Source organism: Sceloporus undulatus, chromosome 2 (assembly GCF_019175285.1).
Source record: "Sceloporus undulatus isolate JIND9_A2432 ecotype Alabama chromosome 2, SceUnd_v1.1, whole genome shotgun sequence".
Classification (NCBI taxonomy): Eukaryota; Metazoa; Chordata; class Lepidosauria; order Squamata; family Phrynosomatidae; genus Sceloporus; species Sceloporus undulatus.
The window spans coordinates 56,982,431-56,998,145 of record NC_056523.1 but is presented as its reverse complement, the minus strand read 5'-3'; the positions used below and the strand labels follow the sequence as shown (position 1 = coordinate 56,998,145).

General features: G+C 41.6%; 1 protein-coding gene across 3 annotated transcripts in view; it reads left to right on the top strand.

The window, feature by feature from the left end:
- The window catches only part of LOC121922551 (monoacylglycerol lipase ABHD6-like), a 73,740-nt gene that overhangs the window by 16,402 nt on the left and 41,623 nt on the right, over positions 1–15,715 (top strand). The window contains exon 1 of one of the 3 annotated variants that reach the window (XM_042452137.1): positions 9,379–9,584. The exons of 1 other annotated variant lie outside the window; for it this stretch is intronic. The gene's annotated coding sequence lies outside the window, so the exon portion shown is untranslated. Of the gene's footprint in view, positions 1–9,378; positions 9,585–15,715 lie in introns of those variants that run through there. One more of the 3 variants, XM_042452136.1, reaches the window with a different exon arrangement.

Below are 15,715 nucleotides of genomic sequence, written 5' to 3'. Positions count from 1 at the left end.
TGTTTCCCCACCTCTTCCAAAGGATCAAAGCTGGGTTACAGACTACTAAAATCAATACATACAATGCAATACAATACACTATAAAAACACAAAATGGTAATCTATACAAACATCAGTAAAATACAACAATCCAACAGCATCCAACATCCAGGGGTAAGACAGAATATCATTGTTGGCAGGCATATAAGTACCAGGTCTATTGGCCACCTTCACTCCTATCAGTGCAGGGATTATGCAGATTCTGATCTCAAACAATCTATCCTGTCTGCATGCCCTGGAGTTCCCTCATGCAGAGCTTACTGGATTTCCTTATTTGGCAAAGCAGTTTCCTGCACTTGTGCCCTTGTGGCTGTGTTTTAAACATCCCATTGATATCAGTTTGATATCGACATGCAGGAGGGATTCAGGGGCTAGACCTAGAAGTAACACCTCCCCTTCTTTCCCTGCATAGGGAAGAGGAAATAAAAGGGAGGTGTTCTTACCTGGTGCCCACAAATTCTTATTGACTGCAGTCAGCTTTGCATGCCATTTTCTCTGCTGACTAGCCTGAAAGGATAGCCTGGGGGTAGAATCGGGGTGTCACATCCAGATGACACATGCCTTGACTCTGCCCCCAGAGTGCCATGATGCTGTGCACCACTCCACATGGCACACAGCATCATGGTGCTCCTCTGGTGCTACGTCCATATGACGCAGCCCCGAAGGAGTGCTGTAGATGCTGCTGCAGCTATGGCACCCTTTCAAGGGTGGAAAAAGGAGCTGCTTTTTGTGGCTCCTTTTCATGCCCTCAAAAGGCTGGAATGGGAACTGCAGTGTCCAGTTGCTGTGGCCCCGATCCAGTGTGAAAAGGCGTGGCAGCAGGCCGTTCCTTAGGGGCAATTTGTAGAGCCCCTTAGTTTGGTTTCGAGATTCCTTGTCCAGGGTTTTGATTTTCAGCCACAGACTAACATGGGAGAGAATCAATTTAAATCCTGTTCTTATTTTCACTGTTCACCAGTAGCATTATTTGAGAAAACATGCCATAGGTTTATTATGGGAAAACTCAAACTTCTTTATGGACAAATTAAGCTTTGTAAAAACACCAATTACAGTTTGTGCATGACTGTGGTGTAGAGGTCTGAGTGTTGGAGTAGGACTCAGAGAGCAAGGTTCAAATCCTTGAATGCACTCAGGCAAGTGACACACTCTTAGTCCCAGTGGAAGGTAATGACAACCCCCCCCCCCCCCCCGAATAAAGGAGCTAGAGTCTTCTACCACTTTTAAGATTGATTTATTTTGTCATGAGCTTTTGTGAATCACAATACACTTCCTCAGATGATGGAGTACAACATACAAATGTCAGGTTATCTCAGATATGAATGAACATGCTACATGGTTGTGATGTGGGATTCAAGTGAAATTACCTTCAGGAAAGGACAATCATCTCTCTGATCATAAACCTGTCATAAACCTTCCATATAATCCACCCTGCACACTTTGGTTCTCTGGGAAGAACCCGCTAGAACCTAAAAAGACTAGGTTGTCCGTGGTGACCCAGAAAGGTGGTGACCCAGAAAGGTGACCTTTTCATCATGTCAGACGAGATCGAACATCTTACCACCTTGGAAGCCTTTAAAAAGGCAATCAAGACAGATCTCTTGTGGCAGGCCTTCCCAGATCAGCCTCCTTGACCTGCCTCCTCCTCCTCCTCCTACTGCTGCAATTCCTAGTGTTCCGAACATTGATATCGACATCGACACCGATATCACCATCCCTGCCTCCCCTCCTGTAGGAAAACTTTCCTGCACAATTCACTCATTAGGGTTTTTTTTTTAAAAAAAATTCATTATACTTGTATTGACATGTTTTTATATTATCTGCTGTTTAATCCTATTTTATGATTGGGTGTGGGCTGGGTTTGAGGATTTTTTTTATTTGTAATTTTTTTAAATATATCTATTTATTGAATTTTATTCAATTATATAACAAGTATACTACACTGAATGGAGTAAAAATTAAAGTAAAATTAAATGAAATAAAAATAAAAATTCCATCTTGTGATATTACATATGTTCAGTTGCATAATAATTCAAATTTGGCAATCCATAGTTACTTTTATCCTTTGCTAGTAATTATGTTTGACAAATTAAAATCCTGCTTCTCTGATTATTTCGTACTTTGAATATATTATTCATCCTACTTTGTTACCACATTTTTTGAATCTTTTCCCATTTGTTCTCAAATTCTTGGTTTGTTTTCCCTGCAATATACATTGACATTCCATCCATTGTTAACAAATCATATACAGTGGATCCTTGTTATACACTGGAGTTTGGTTCCAAGATCCCCCATGTATAACAAAATCCGTGTATGCTCAAGTCCCATTAACTATAATGACATAGCAGAATGGTATCCCTTATAAGAAATGGAAAATCAAGGTTTGATATTTGAAATTTATACGTTTTTTGAACATTTTCAAACCGTGGATGCTTGAATCCGTGTATAAAAAAAATCCGTGTATAAGAAGGGCTGACTGTACTCTTAGCTTGCATTCTTCTATTGAGGGTATTACCTTTGATTTCCAATTTTTTCGCATAGGCCATTCGTGACACAGAAATCATATATAAGATTACACTAATCTGGTTATGAGTCAACTTAGTTTGTACCACCTCCACAATGTTAAGAAGAAACAATTCAGGTAGAAAAGGAATATTTATTTTTAAGATTTCTTGTATGCATGTTTTGCCAATATTTCATAGAATCATAGAGTTGGAAGAGACCGCAAGGGCCATCCAGTTCAACCCCCTGCCATGCAGGAAATCCAAATCAAAGCATCCCCAACAGATGGCCATCCAGCCTCTGTTTGAAGACCTCCAAAGAAGGAGACTCCACTAGACTCCGAGGGAGTGTGTTCCACTGTCAAACAGCCCTTACTGTCAGGAAGTTCCTCCTAACGTTGAGGTGGAATCTCTTTTCCTGCAACTTGCATCCATTGTTCTGGGTCCTGTTCTCTGGAGCAGCAGAAAACAAGCTTGCTCCTTCCTCAATATGGCATCCCTTCAAGTATTTAAACAGGGCTATCATATCACCTCTTAACCTTTTCTCCGGGCTAAAGATTCCCAGCTCCCTAAGTTATTCCTCATAGTATATGGTTTCCAGACCCTTCACCATTTTGGTCGTCCTCCTTTGGACATGCTCCAGTTTCTCAACATCTTTTTGAAATTATGGTGCCCAGAACTGGACACAATATTCCAGCTTTGGCCTGACCAGAGAATAGAGTGGCACTATTACGCCCCTTGATCTAGACACTATACTTCTGTTGATGCAGCCTAAAATCGCATTGGCCTCATGTTCAATTTGTGGTCTACTTGGACTCCTAGATCCCCTTCCACATGTAGTCTTGTTCAGCCAGGTGTCACTCATTCTATAGCTTGTATTTCTGCCCTAAGTGCAGTACCTTACATTTCTCTGTGTTGAAATTCATTTTTTAGCTTTGACCCAGCTTTCTAATCTATTAAGATTAGAATATTTGTTTTTTTACCTTTGCACATTGCCACCATACATGATACATGGTTCCGATTTTTTCCTTGCATTTCCAGCAATTATGGTCAGAGTGTTTTTTCATCTTGGAGTTAAATACCATCTGTGTAAATTTTTTTGATAATTTTCTTTAAGCGTATTACATTTCATAAATTTCTGATTATATTTCCATGTATGCTCCCACAGTGCTAGTGGTATTTGTCTGCCTATATTTTGCATCCATTTTATCATCGTTTCTTTAATGGTTTCTTCCTTCAACACAATTTTTAACTGTATGCTGTGTTATTTTATACTCTTGTAATCCACTTTGATTCCTTGAGAAAAAGTGGAATATGAATAAATTATTATTATTATTTACAAAGCTTAACACAAACCTTCTGGCATCAGTAAGCTAACACAGACTCTTGCTAGCAGTTAAGAACTTCATTATCTCATGGCCCAATAAAGGCATTATTTTGACGTGTCATTTGGATTTTGTCATTTTTTGCTATGTGTCTAACATTGTTATCTCTGAAGCAAAGGTGTCACTCTCTCAGCTACACATGCGGATACTTTTGGATTTTGGAATATTTCAGATTTTGGAATTCTGGATAAGGCAGACTCAAAATGTATCTTGTTGTAGAACCAACGTGTCTACCCCTGAACATATTTCTGGGTTAAACCAGAATGCCTTAAAATATTGATAACTGTATGTAAAACCATACATTCTGCTCTTAGAAAATTTGGACTGTTAATGGCAGAGTCATATCCTGAAGAAATGTTTAGTTATTATACACATACTGTTTGGAAACCAGCCTATTAATCCATGTAGTGTGCAAAGAACCCTTTATTCCTGTTCAAGCCTCTGCTAAAAGATTAGATACTGTATTGTGAGTGTATCTCAATTTAACAGTTTCCCTTTTTAATATCCCTTTGAAATTCCTTTGATCCACCACAGCTACTTTGAGATCAGTTTGACATGATTTTAACTGACATGATTTCATCCTAAGGAATCTTGAGATTTATAATTTGTGGTGGCACCAGAGCTCTCTGACAGAAGGCTAAATATTTCATAAAACTACAAGTCCCAGAATTCCATAGCATTGAACCATGGCAGCTATAGCTGTGTCAAACTTCCTTAATTCTGCAGAGTAGATGCAGCCTGAGATGGCCTCAGAGACTGAGATTTTCTGATTTTTCATATACTACCATTTAAAACATTGGATTTATGTGCATTTATCCTCTTTTGTAGATATTGTCGTGTTTATCCTATGTAGAATGGATAAAGGCATTGCTGTCAGAGGATAGCAGATTTCATGTCAGAGTGCGATCAAATAAATGTACTTCTGATTTTTGAGGTGTCATTATGGGGGTACCTGAATAGTTAAGGGGACAAAATTGGCAGGTGGGTTTGTAGCAGTATCTCTTTCGTGCTTTTTTCATTCATGCTGTGTGGCCTTTTGTACATATTTAAGGCCTATAAGCAAGTTTAGGCCTGTCACCCAAAGCCTGTGAGGGGGTAAATTATTTTGCAGAATGGCTTGTAGATCATTAATGATACTTTCAGGGAGTCTTAGCTGACAACCATTGGTGACAAGGAGTGGTATTCTGTCATCTTCTAGTTAAGGTCTGTCTTGTATTAGGGGATAAGATGGGGTTTATAATAGAAATAGTAAAAAAGTTCCTGTACCCTGGATCAAACATAGATCCGAATGGAAACTGCAGCCAAGAAATTAGGAGAAGACTAGGAATGGGAATGACAGCTATGAAGGAACTAGAATAGATCCTAAAGATATACAACTGAGCAAGTTACAGTTGTCCAAGCCATTATATTATCCATCACCAGATGTGGGAGCTAGACAATGAAAAAAAATATAAATTCATGTGCGATGAGGTGCTGGAGAAGAGTGCTGAGGATACTATGGACAGCCAAAAAGACAAACAAATGGGTCCTTGAACAGATCAAGTCTGAAATCTCCCTGGAAGTCAAATGGTCAAATTAAGGCTGTTGTAGGTTGGCCACATCATGAGAAGGCATGACTCATTGGAAAAGACAATAATGCTAGGAAAGGTGGAGGGAAGTAGAAAGAGTGGAAGACCCCAAACTAGATGGATGGCCTCTATAAAGGAGCTTATGGGTATGAATTTGTAGGAACAAAGCAGAGCAGTGGAGATTAAGAGAAACTTGGAGATGTCTCATCCACAGGGTCACCATGAGTTGGGTCTTGACTCGAGGGCAGTTAACAATATTATTTTATGCTTATTTGTTTTTCATTATCTATCATATGATATATGTGTGTGTGTGTGTGTGTGTGTATATATATATCTCCTCCTTTCTTTCCTGTATCTAATAAAATCTACAACTTCACCAGCCACAGATGCTGGTGAAACGTCAGGAAGAAACTCTTCTAGAACATGGCCGAAAACCGCACAGAAAACTACAGATGCCGGCCATGAAAGCCTTCGACTTCACTCTACAACTTTACTCTTTAAAGATTGCAAAAAGATCTCCTCTGAATTTTCCTTTATATAATTAGCTGCCGTATTCATCCAGGTCTGCCAAATCCATTGTCTTTTCTAGCCATTCAGTTATTTGATATTTGCTTAACTTTCCGATACCTTGCATATTAACTTATTAAATCTCTATATTTTGTCTCTCTTTTATCCTTTAAATTTGTTATATTTAAGAAGTATAGCTCCATTCTCAGGCCTAATTTAAATCCAAAAATCTTATCTGCCTCTTATCTAAAATCTGATGATTTTACAACTGTTTGGTGGCTTTGGGTAGCATCATAACCCATACAGATCAGCTAGAGCAGTAAGTTTTGTCTCTTATCAACTGTCTCAGCTTGCAATGTGGAAACTTTTTGTATAGAAGTCTAATTCTGTGTTGAAGAGGAGTCCTAGAGATGTTCTTTCTGTAGCATTGATGGGTCTTTTGCTGTGTGTTAATCCATTAAAAAGCTTGAATGTACATTTATATTAGTGTCTGCAGCTTTTATTTGGTCATGTCCTACAATTTTCTTGAATCTTCTTCATTTTACAGTACTTAGTTGTCCTCCGTTGTGGTTCTGATATTTGGTCAGGGTGGTCCTCCTTTTCCAGGACCTGTCTTCCATTTCAGCCTTCAGTTTGGGAGAAATTTCAAAATGTCCTCCATTTTGATGAGGACTAAGAAGCATAAATTTACATTGATCTGAATTTTTTCAGCTTTTAATTGGAAATGTCCTACATTTCCCTGCATGTCCTACATTTTACAATGCCTAGTTGTCCTCCTTTGCAGCTAGGACATCTGGTCATCCTGCAAATAATGGTATCGCTGTTTCAGGGATTTAATAGTCATTGTTATTAGCAACAGGAGTAAGGACAAATGCCATTTTGATCTTTGGTTATTTTTAGGATGCCACGGTTAGAAAGTACATGAAAATTACTTTCTGGAAACAAAAGAAAACTATCTGTTTACTCATCTATCTCATGCAATGTTTAGGCACCATACCCTCTCACCTTGCAGTTCCACGTTTTGTCCAAAGTTTTGGTTTTGGATAAATGTAATTGGGACTCTGGCATCTTTTAACATGACCTCCGGTTCCCAGATGATGTTGCTTCCTTCAATACATGAAGAGGAGAGGTAAAATGGTCAGCATTTTTCCAAAGAGGGCTTTAAAAAAACAATAATAAAAGAAACGTCAGGGATAGACTCTTCTAGAACATGGCCACACAGCCCAAGAAACCCACAAAACCCTATAATCATAAAAGATGTTACAGGGTACTGGATGGCTTAAAAACCTGTTAAGAGTGTGTTCGTGGGAATGTGTGGCTCTACCCACACTGCAGGGATAATCCAGTATTAGGCCACTTCAACCGCCAAGTCTCAATGCCATAGAATTCTGGGAATTGTAGTGGCACCAGAGCCCTTTGATAGAGAAGGACCAATGTTTCACTAAATCACAAATCCCTGAATTTCCCAGTACTGAGCCATGGCAGTTAAAGCGGCGTTGAACTGGATAATTTTTGCAGTGGCGGATGCAAGTGTGGTCTGCATGGCACGCACTACACTCTTAAAGCATTGCTATTCTGCTTTAACTGCTCTGACTGCCTCCTGTTGCATTCTGGGGTTTGTAGTTCAGTGAGGCCCAAGAGCTCTCTGGCTGAATTTTCTAAATGCCCTTTCCAAAGCTGCAAATCCCAGGAGGCAGCCAGAGCAGTTAAAGTGGAATAGCAACGCCTTAAGAGTGTAGTGCCATAATAGGAGATTATGCTAAAATGGAGGGCATTTTGGAATTCCTCCTGGACAGAAGGTGGAAATGGAGGACAGGTCTTGGAAAAGGAAAAGGCCACGCCTGGTCACCATGTTTATTTGGTCCAACCAAAATGTAGCAAAGACAGGATGCAGATACAAAATAATGACTCTTGTTACTTTGTTGTGGTATTATTTCTTCAGATGGAGGATGATGCTCTCCTTGGCCCTGCCCTAAGCTCAAAGGAGGAACAACTATGCACCCCAAAATGTAGGACCTTCAAGGAAAAATGGAGGACACAACCAACCAAAAACTTCAAACACTCATACAAATGTAAATTCCTGCTTCTTAGTCATGCTTATAATGGAAGACATTTTGAAATTCCTCATGGACTAAATAAAATAAAAGCAGAAAACATTAACAGACATATAAATCCATGCTTCTTAAGCCACGCTTGACCTTTTGGGATTACTCCTGGACAGAAAATAAAAGCTAAAAGCATTCATACAAACATAAATCCATGCTTGTTAAACCATGTTCAAAATGGAGGACATGTTGGATTCCTTCTGGAGAGAAAACAAAAGCTTAAAACATTCATAGAAATATAAATCCATGCTTCTGAGTCCTGCTCAAAATGGAGGACACTTTGGAATCGCTCCTGGGCAGAAAAGAAAAGCTCAAAACACTCCTAGAAATACAGATTGGTGCTTCTAAGTCAAGCTCAAAATGGAGGACACTTTGGAATCCCTCCTGGGCAAAAGGCTGAGATGGAGGACCCTTTTGCTTAAACCCAGGAAGGCAGAGACTGCAGTGTTGCCAACAAGCCTCGAAGATATTTCCCCAAACGTTTGACCAAAACACACCGAATCCCCCCACATCACACCAAATATTCAGTCAAAATCCCCGGAAAATTCCCGTAATGTTAATATGGCGGATCTTTTGCAAATAAACGTAGCCCTAATTGAATAAAAATAATTGGAACTTATTTCAACTCTCTAAATTACCATTAAAACCAACCAAAGAATCTTGCAGTCCTTCTAATACTTTTAAGATGTTTATTTTGACATGAAGGGTGTCCAGGAAGCTTTGTCCCAAATAGAAACATGTTCGGCTGCAACCGCACTGCAGAAATAATCCAGTTTGACACCCCTTTAATTGCCATGGCTCAGTGCTAGGGAATCCTGGGAATTCTAGTTTTCGGAGACGTTTAACCTTCTCTCTCAGCAAACTCTGGTGTGACAACAAACTACAATTCCCAGGATTTCATAGCACTGGGTCATGGCAGTTAAAACGGTATGAAACTGGATTGTCTCTGGAGTGAAGATGCAGCCTGAGTTGGGTCCAAGACACACTGCAGAAATAATCCAGTTTGAGACTGCTTTAATTGTCCTAGCTCAGTGCTAGGGAACCCTGGGAATTGTAGTTTTGTGAGACATTGAGCCTTCTCTATCAGAAAGAGCTCTGGTGCCACTACAATTCCCAGGATTCCATAGCACTGAGCCAGGAGAGTTGTCTGAACTTTTCCTGAGGGCGGGGGGGGGGCGACCACCGTCCTCTCTCTGACTGGCTCTTAGTGTGACTCCAAACAGGATTAGTTGCTCTGTAGCCCGGCTCTCAGAGGGATCAGGGGCTGCCTCTGAGTGCAAAAACTCTGCATTAGTCCTCTCTCCCTCTCTCCCCCCCCCTTCCCTTTTTTCCTTCCCTTCTTTTCTGTCGGAGGACCAGGAACCGCACCAGAGCCTTGCCTTTAAGTCCCAATTGAGAGAGAGAGAGAGAGAGAGAGAGAGATCAGAGCCAGAGCCAGAGCGAACGTGGCTGCAGCATCAGCAGGTGCGGGATGGAAGCGGGGTAAAGATGCGCCCGTGTGGACGGGGTGGGGGTGGGATGGGGTAAACTGGTTCTCTTTTGGGGGAGGGAGGATGCAGTGCAGAAAAGCGAAAGGCAGTAGTGTGTGTATGTGTTAGTGCTGGTCTGCAGGGATGGAGGAGGAGGAGGGAGGATCAGCATCACATCAGCTGCAATGGCTGGAGGAGAAGGAAAAGGGCAGGCATGGAAGGCAATGCAGCAATAGTGTGTGTTTGTGGCGCAGTGGGGTGTGTGGTTGTGGGTCTGTGTGCACCCATCCCATGATGGGCACCACTGTGTGAAGGGTCAGCCCTCGCATCACCATCACCATCATCATCATCATCCTTGGCTTTTGGGCCTGTCCTGGGATAGGAAATGGATGCCTCTGTGTGTGTGTAGTGTGTGCCTTCAAGTCCTTTCCATGGCAACCCTATCCTGGGGCTTTCTTGGCCTGAGGAGGCTGAGAGAGTATGACTGGCCCCAGGTCACCCCCAGTGGGTTTCGAACCCAGGTCTCCAAAAGGAGTCCCGCTCTCAGACCCCCCCCCCCCCACTGCGCCACGCTGGCTCCCAGGAAAGGGGCTTGGAGGGATTGATGTTAAGATACTGTGCAGAGAGAGAGGTGGGCATGGCTGTGGAGGATGGCTAGCACACACATCAAAGAGACAAAAGGCAAATTGAGATACATGCTTCCAAGGAAGAAGATGAAAAAAGCAAAGCTCCAAAACACTCTGCAAAATTAATCCACTTTGAGACCACTGCCCTGACTCAATGCTGGGGAATGGTAGGGACTGCAGTTTTGTGAGACTCCGAGCCTTCTCTGTCTGGTGCCACAATAAACAACAGTTCCCAGGATGAGGATGAGGATGATAATGATTTGGACCAGGGGTAGGCAATCTTTTTGAGCTGGGGGCCGGGTAGCTGTCCCTCAGACAAATGGGGGGCCGAAGCCAAAAAATAAATACTGTAATTAAATAATTATTTTAAAAATTAAATAAATAAATAAACCGGGGCAAATGTAGGACATTTTCAAATGGTGGACACTTTTTTTTAAAAAAAGTGGAGGACACACAAAAAAATGCTGATTTTTTAAAAAATGTTAATATAAATGCATGTTTCTGAGGTGTCTATAGACAATTGCCCCCCTTGCCCCTGCGCGCGAGAGGCCAAAGGCTGGGGCCGGTCCGCATGTTGCCTACCCCTGATTTGGACCAAAGTCTCTTCAGTAAAAGACAGTTTAGAAGATGGTGTGTGGGATGGGCATAATAGTTAATATCCATTTAAAAAAAGATATCCATTTACAACTAGGGTTGAGGGATGTGACAGTCAAGGATGTACAGATTTAAAAAAAATAAATTTATTTTTATAATACACAAAAATAATCTCATTTCAAAATCATTAAAAAAAATAGTCATAAAACATGATTTCCAAATACACACATTTACAATTTGACTTCCCCTGTTCATCCAGTTTGTATAAACTTTTGTCACTTGCATCTTAATGTCTTTAGTACAAATACAATGTATTTTCCCCAGTTCCTCTGTGTGTTGAAATGTCAAGCTTAATTTATTTTGACCGCTCTGTCTTAACTCTTGCAATTTAGTGTTTTACCATACAGCAGTATTGGGGCCCAGTCTTGTTCTATCTTTTGTACGTTTTGTCTTTTTAATCTAACAGTCAGCACATCCATACTCATCATAGCTAATACTTTCCAAATTCATTCTTTTACTGAGGGTATCTTTGTTGTTTTCCATTTTTTGCTATATAAATAGATAGATAGATAAAGGGAAATGCACATAACCAAAGCATTTTAGAGAGAAAAATAAGGAAGTAATGGTGAGGCGGAAAGGTTATAAAAATGAACCAAGGGAAAAGAAGAAAATGAGAAGGTAGCAGATAAGTGAGTAAACCAACAGTTAGTTTTTTCAATATGAAGTTGTGGGTGTTGGGGGTGGGAAGGGGGAATAAAATTGTAGGTAGATCATATTGGGGGGAAAAAGAATCAAAGGCCCCTATACTCTCTCTCTCTTTCTCTCTATAAGGCTTTGGTGTTTTGGGAATGGTTTCGGTCCAAATGATGATTGGCCTTCATGGGTTTTGTCAGTGTCTCCAAGTGAAACCAGCTAAAAAGAAAGAAAGGCTTAGTTCTCCTTCTGGTGCAGAATTCACATGGTCATGGTGCAAACAGAGGTTGGGGGACCTTTTCCAGGACATGTCCTCCATTCATCCTTCTCTCCAGGAGGAATTTCAAAAGGTTCTCCATTTTGAGTGGGACTCAGAAGCAGAGATTTATATTTCTATGAGTCTTTTGAGCTTTGATTTGGCCGTGTCCTCCATTTTTCTTGAGTGGCCTCCATTTTACAGTGCCTTGTCCTCCTTTGCAGTGAGGACACATGGTCACCCTGCTCCTCGCCTCCATTGGTGTGGCCCCATTAAATGTGGCAGGACTGGTGCCCCAAGAGACCTAGTGGTTTGGGTAATGGACTAGGACTAGATTTGGTGAGGTTTTGATGTTCTTGTATTTGCTATGTAGCCAACACGGCTATCCCTGAATGTTTTCTGGAGATCAGCACTTGATTCCCAACTCAGCCATGAAACCCACCAGGTAACCTTCTGCAGGTCACACTCTCTCAGCCTCCTCAGGAGAAGGCCAGGGCAAACCCCCTCTGAACTTATCTGCCCAAGAAAACCCCATGATAGGTTTGCCTTAGGTTCACCATAAGTTGGAGATGTCTGGAAGGCATTCAACACACACATCAGTAGCTTTATTTGTTCAATTTGGAACTTTTCATTTTGCTACTTATGTACAGTGCCATGCAATTTTACAGTGCTTTACAAATATACATAATAATAATAATAATAATAATAATAATAATAATAATAATTCCACACACTTATATAATGAGGCACCACTGTCTAGATCTGGGTGTGTTGTGCTTTCTCTCTTGCCAGTTAAGGTGTTGCTTTAGGGTTGCCATAAGTCAGAAATAAGTTGAAGGCACATCACCACCACAACAGGGCTTTTTAGAGGCCCTCTTTGGCAGGCTTCCTTGGGAGTCCCCCCACTGACACCAGGGGGATCCTGCTACTGCGGGGTCCTAAACAGTGGCCTCTTCCTCCTGTCTCAGGTGAGCACTGGGGATTCCGCTGCCTCTGGACTCCTCTGTGGCTGTTTATGCCTGACGTGGTACCTCTAAGCAGCTTTAGCGCTTTGAGGGCAGGATCAGGTGCTGATAATAACCAGCTATTCAGGATTAATTAAAGATAGGTGTGTGTGATCTCGTGAATGACCCCTGCCTGGAGGCTTGTTGATTTTTTTCTGCTCATGAGATGATGTTCTCCCTCATGTCTCTAAGGTCACGGTTGTTGTTGTTTGCTGTCAGATCATCTTCAGTTTGCAGCAATGAGAGATTTTCATGAGCCCTCCTCATCAACTGCCCAGATCAGATCTGGTTTCCTAGTCAACCCATCTGTATGAATGGTTCTCAGAAATGTGCAAAATTTGCACATTTGTTGTTGTGTGCCTTCAAGTTGTTTCCAACTTAAGGCAACCCGCAGGTGAACCTATCATGGGGTTTTCTTGTCAAGATTTATTCAGAGGAGATTTGCCAAGGCCTTTCCTTGAGGAAGCTGAGAGAGTGTGTGACTTGTCGAAGGTCACCCAGTGGGTTTCTTGGTTGAGTGGAAATCAAATCCTGGTCTCCAGAGTCATAGTCCAACACTGAAATAAGCACTCAAACCACTACGCCACACTGGCTCTCAACATTTACACATGCATTGAGTTAAATATTGAATTCACTTAAACTCTCCCTAGAAGCCAAAATGACTAAACTGAGGGCCTGAACAGACAATGTTTCGTTCTTGTGTGCCTTCAAGTTGTTTCTGACTTATGGTGACCATAAGGTGAACCTATCATGGGGTTTTCTTGGCAAGTTGCTTCTTAGGGGTTTTATCATTGTCATCCTCTGAGGCTGAGAGCATGTCACTTGCCCAGAGTCACCCAGTGGGTGTCCATGACCAAATTGGGATTTGAACCCTGGTCTCCAGAGTCCTAGTCCAATGATCAAACCACTACACCAAGTTGACTGTCCTTAAACAATGTTATTTCCTTATACGGTCGGCCTTCTGTATCCATGGATTCAAGCATCCACAGCTTGAAAATATTCAAAGAACCCCAAACATTCCAAATACCAAACCTTGATTTTGCCATTTTATGTAAGGGATACCATTTTTCTATGCCATTGTCCTGGAAGCAAACCCCAGCAGATAAAAAGTGCCCACTGTAAAATATGAACATGTGAATATATGAATATACAGGAATGTGTGAATATACAAAATATTTTTATTTTATTTTTATTCACGTGGGAAGGGTTCAGCATGCCATGGGTAAAAGGTTTCAATATCACTGTGTAATGGGATCTTCCATTTTTCCTACTACCTTCCACTTTACTGAGCATTATCATCATTTCATAAGGCGTCCAAAGTACAGTAGCTTCAGGGGCTGTACAGACCAGCATCAAAGGCCAGCACGGGGGCATGGTGTCTGCACGATGTACGTCCCGAGTCTGCCCCCATGCCGGTGTGATGCCACGCACCCTAGCATACAGTGGGCAGACTCATGGCACTCCTCTGGCACTGCATCCAGATAACGCAGTGCCAAAGGAGCGCTGGAAAGCCGTGGCACCAATTTTTGAAGCTTCCTTTTGTGTTGCTGAAAGGCCAGTTTGGGGCTGCAGCATGTAGTTGCCATGGCCCTGATCCGGCCTAAAAGGGGTGGCCTGCAGTGGTGGTTTGTTCAACCCCTCAGTTTTTTTCATTTTAGCTTCTAGGGAGAGTTCAGGCTTAATTTGCTCTCAGACCCATTTGTTTGCCTTTTTGACAGCCATGGTATGCAAAGAATGCTCCTGCAGTACCAGATTTCATGAGTTGATTTTTTTCCCCTGGCAGCTTTCTTCACTGTCCATATTTCAAAATTATACATAAATTTTAAGATACACTGGCTAGAAAGTACATTTCATTATTCTCTTCTGTAGTAATGTGTTTCTATGTCATGGGAAGAAACTGATAAAACCACCTCTGAGTATTTCTTGCCTGACAAAACCCTCTGAAATTCATGGGGGTCGCCAGAAGTGACTATAAGGCAACTTGAAGGCACATACAGACACACACGATACTCAACGCCTCAAAGCATTTTCCTATGTCATGCGTGAAAATGCCAAGAAACAAAAGTAGGCTGGGCATTTCTTTTTCTTCAAATAGACAACTGACACAAAAGGCAATGATATCTAGTTTGTGTCACTGTTATATCAGCCGAGTGGGGACACTCCTGTTATTGATTAATAAAATTGTGAGAATTTTATTTTACTTCCTACACATTATAGCTAATGATATGTACAATGACAAGACCTCCTAGGTTGCTATGTAGAAATCTGACAGGGTTAAATTAACTTAGGGCCCATACAGACAGGCCAAAATAAATCTGCTTTGGGTCACTTTGGAGGTATGCTGTTTAAATGACATACTCATCTTAAGAGGCCAGAAGCTGCACCAAAGCTGCATTCCAGCTCTTAGGACTGGAGGGTGGCTTTGGTGTGGCTTCTGGCCTCTTTGGACGCATGCATCATTTAAACATCATACCTCCAAAGTGACCTGAAGCAGCTTTATTTTGACCTGTTTGTATGGGCCCATACATTTCTGCATTTGGTATGCGCTTTAAAAATGGAAGTCGCCATACTAGGAGTAGGAGCTGGAGAAAACTGGCTAGCTCTTGGTAGAGACAGGGAATGTATATGTCCCTTCTGCCATGATACTAGCAAACTCCCCTCCTCTGATGTAACTGTTAGGAGAGTCAAGTGTTAGTTTCTGGAGAGGCAAGTATTAGGGCCTGTACAGACAGGCCAAAATAAAGCTGGTCTGGTCACTTTTGAGGTATGCTGTTTAAATGATGCACACATCCTATGAGTAGGGTTGCCATCCCAGCCAACGCAGACAAAATGTAGGACAATGTTTTTGTGGACCTTTTAAAAAATCATTGGCCAGGAATTAAAAAAAGGTCCTACATTTTAAAACATTGTCCACATTTGTCCTGGTTTGGAGGTCCTCGGGGATGGCAACCCTACTCATAGGATGTGTGCA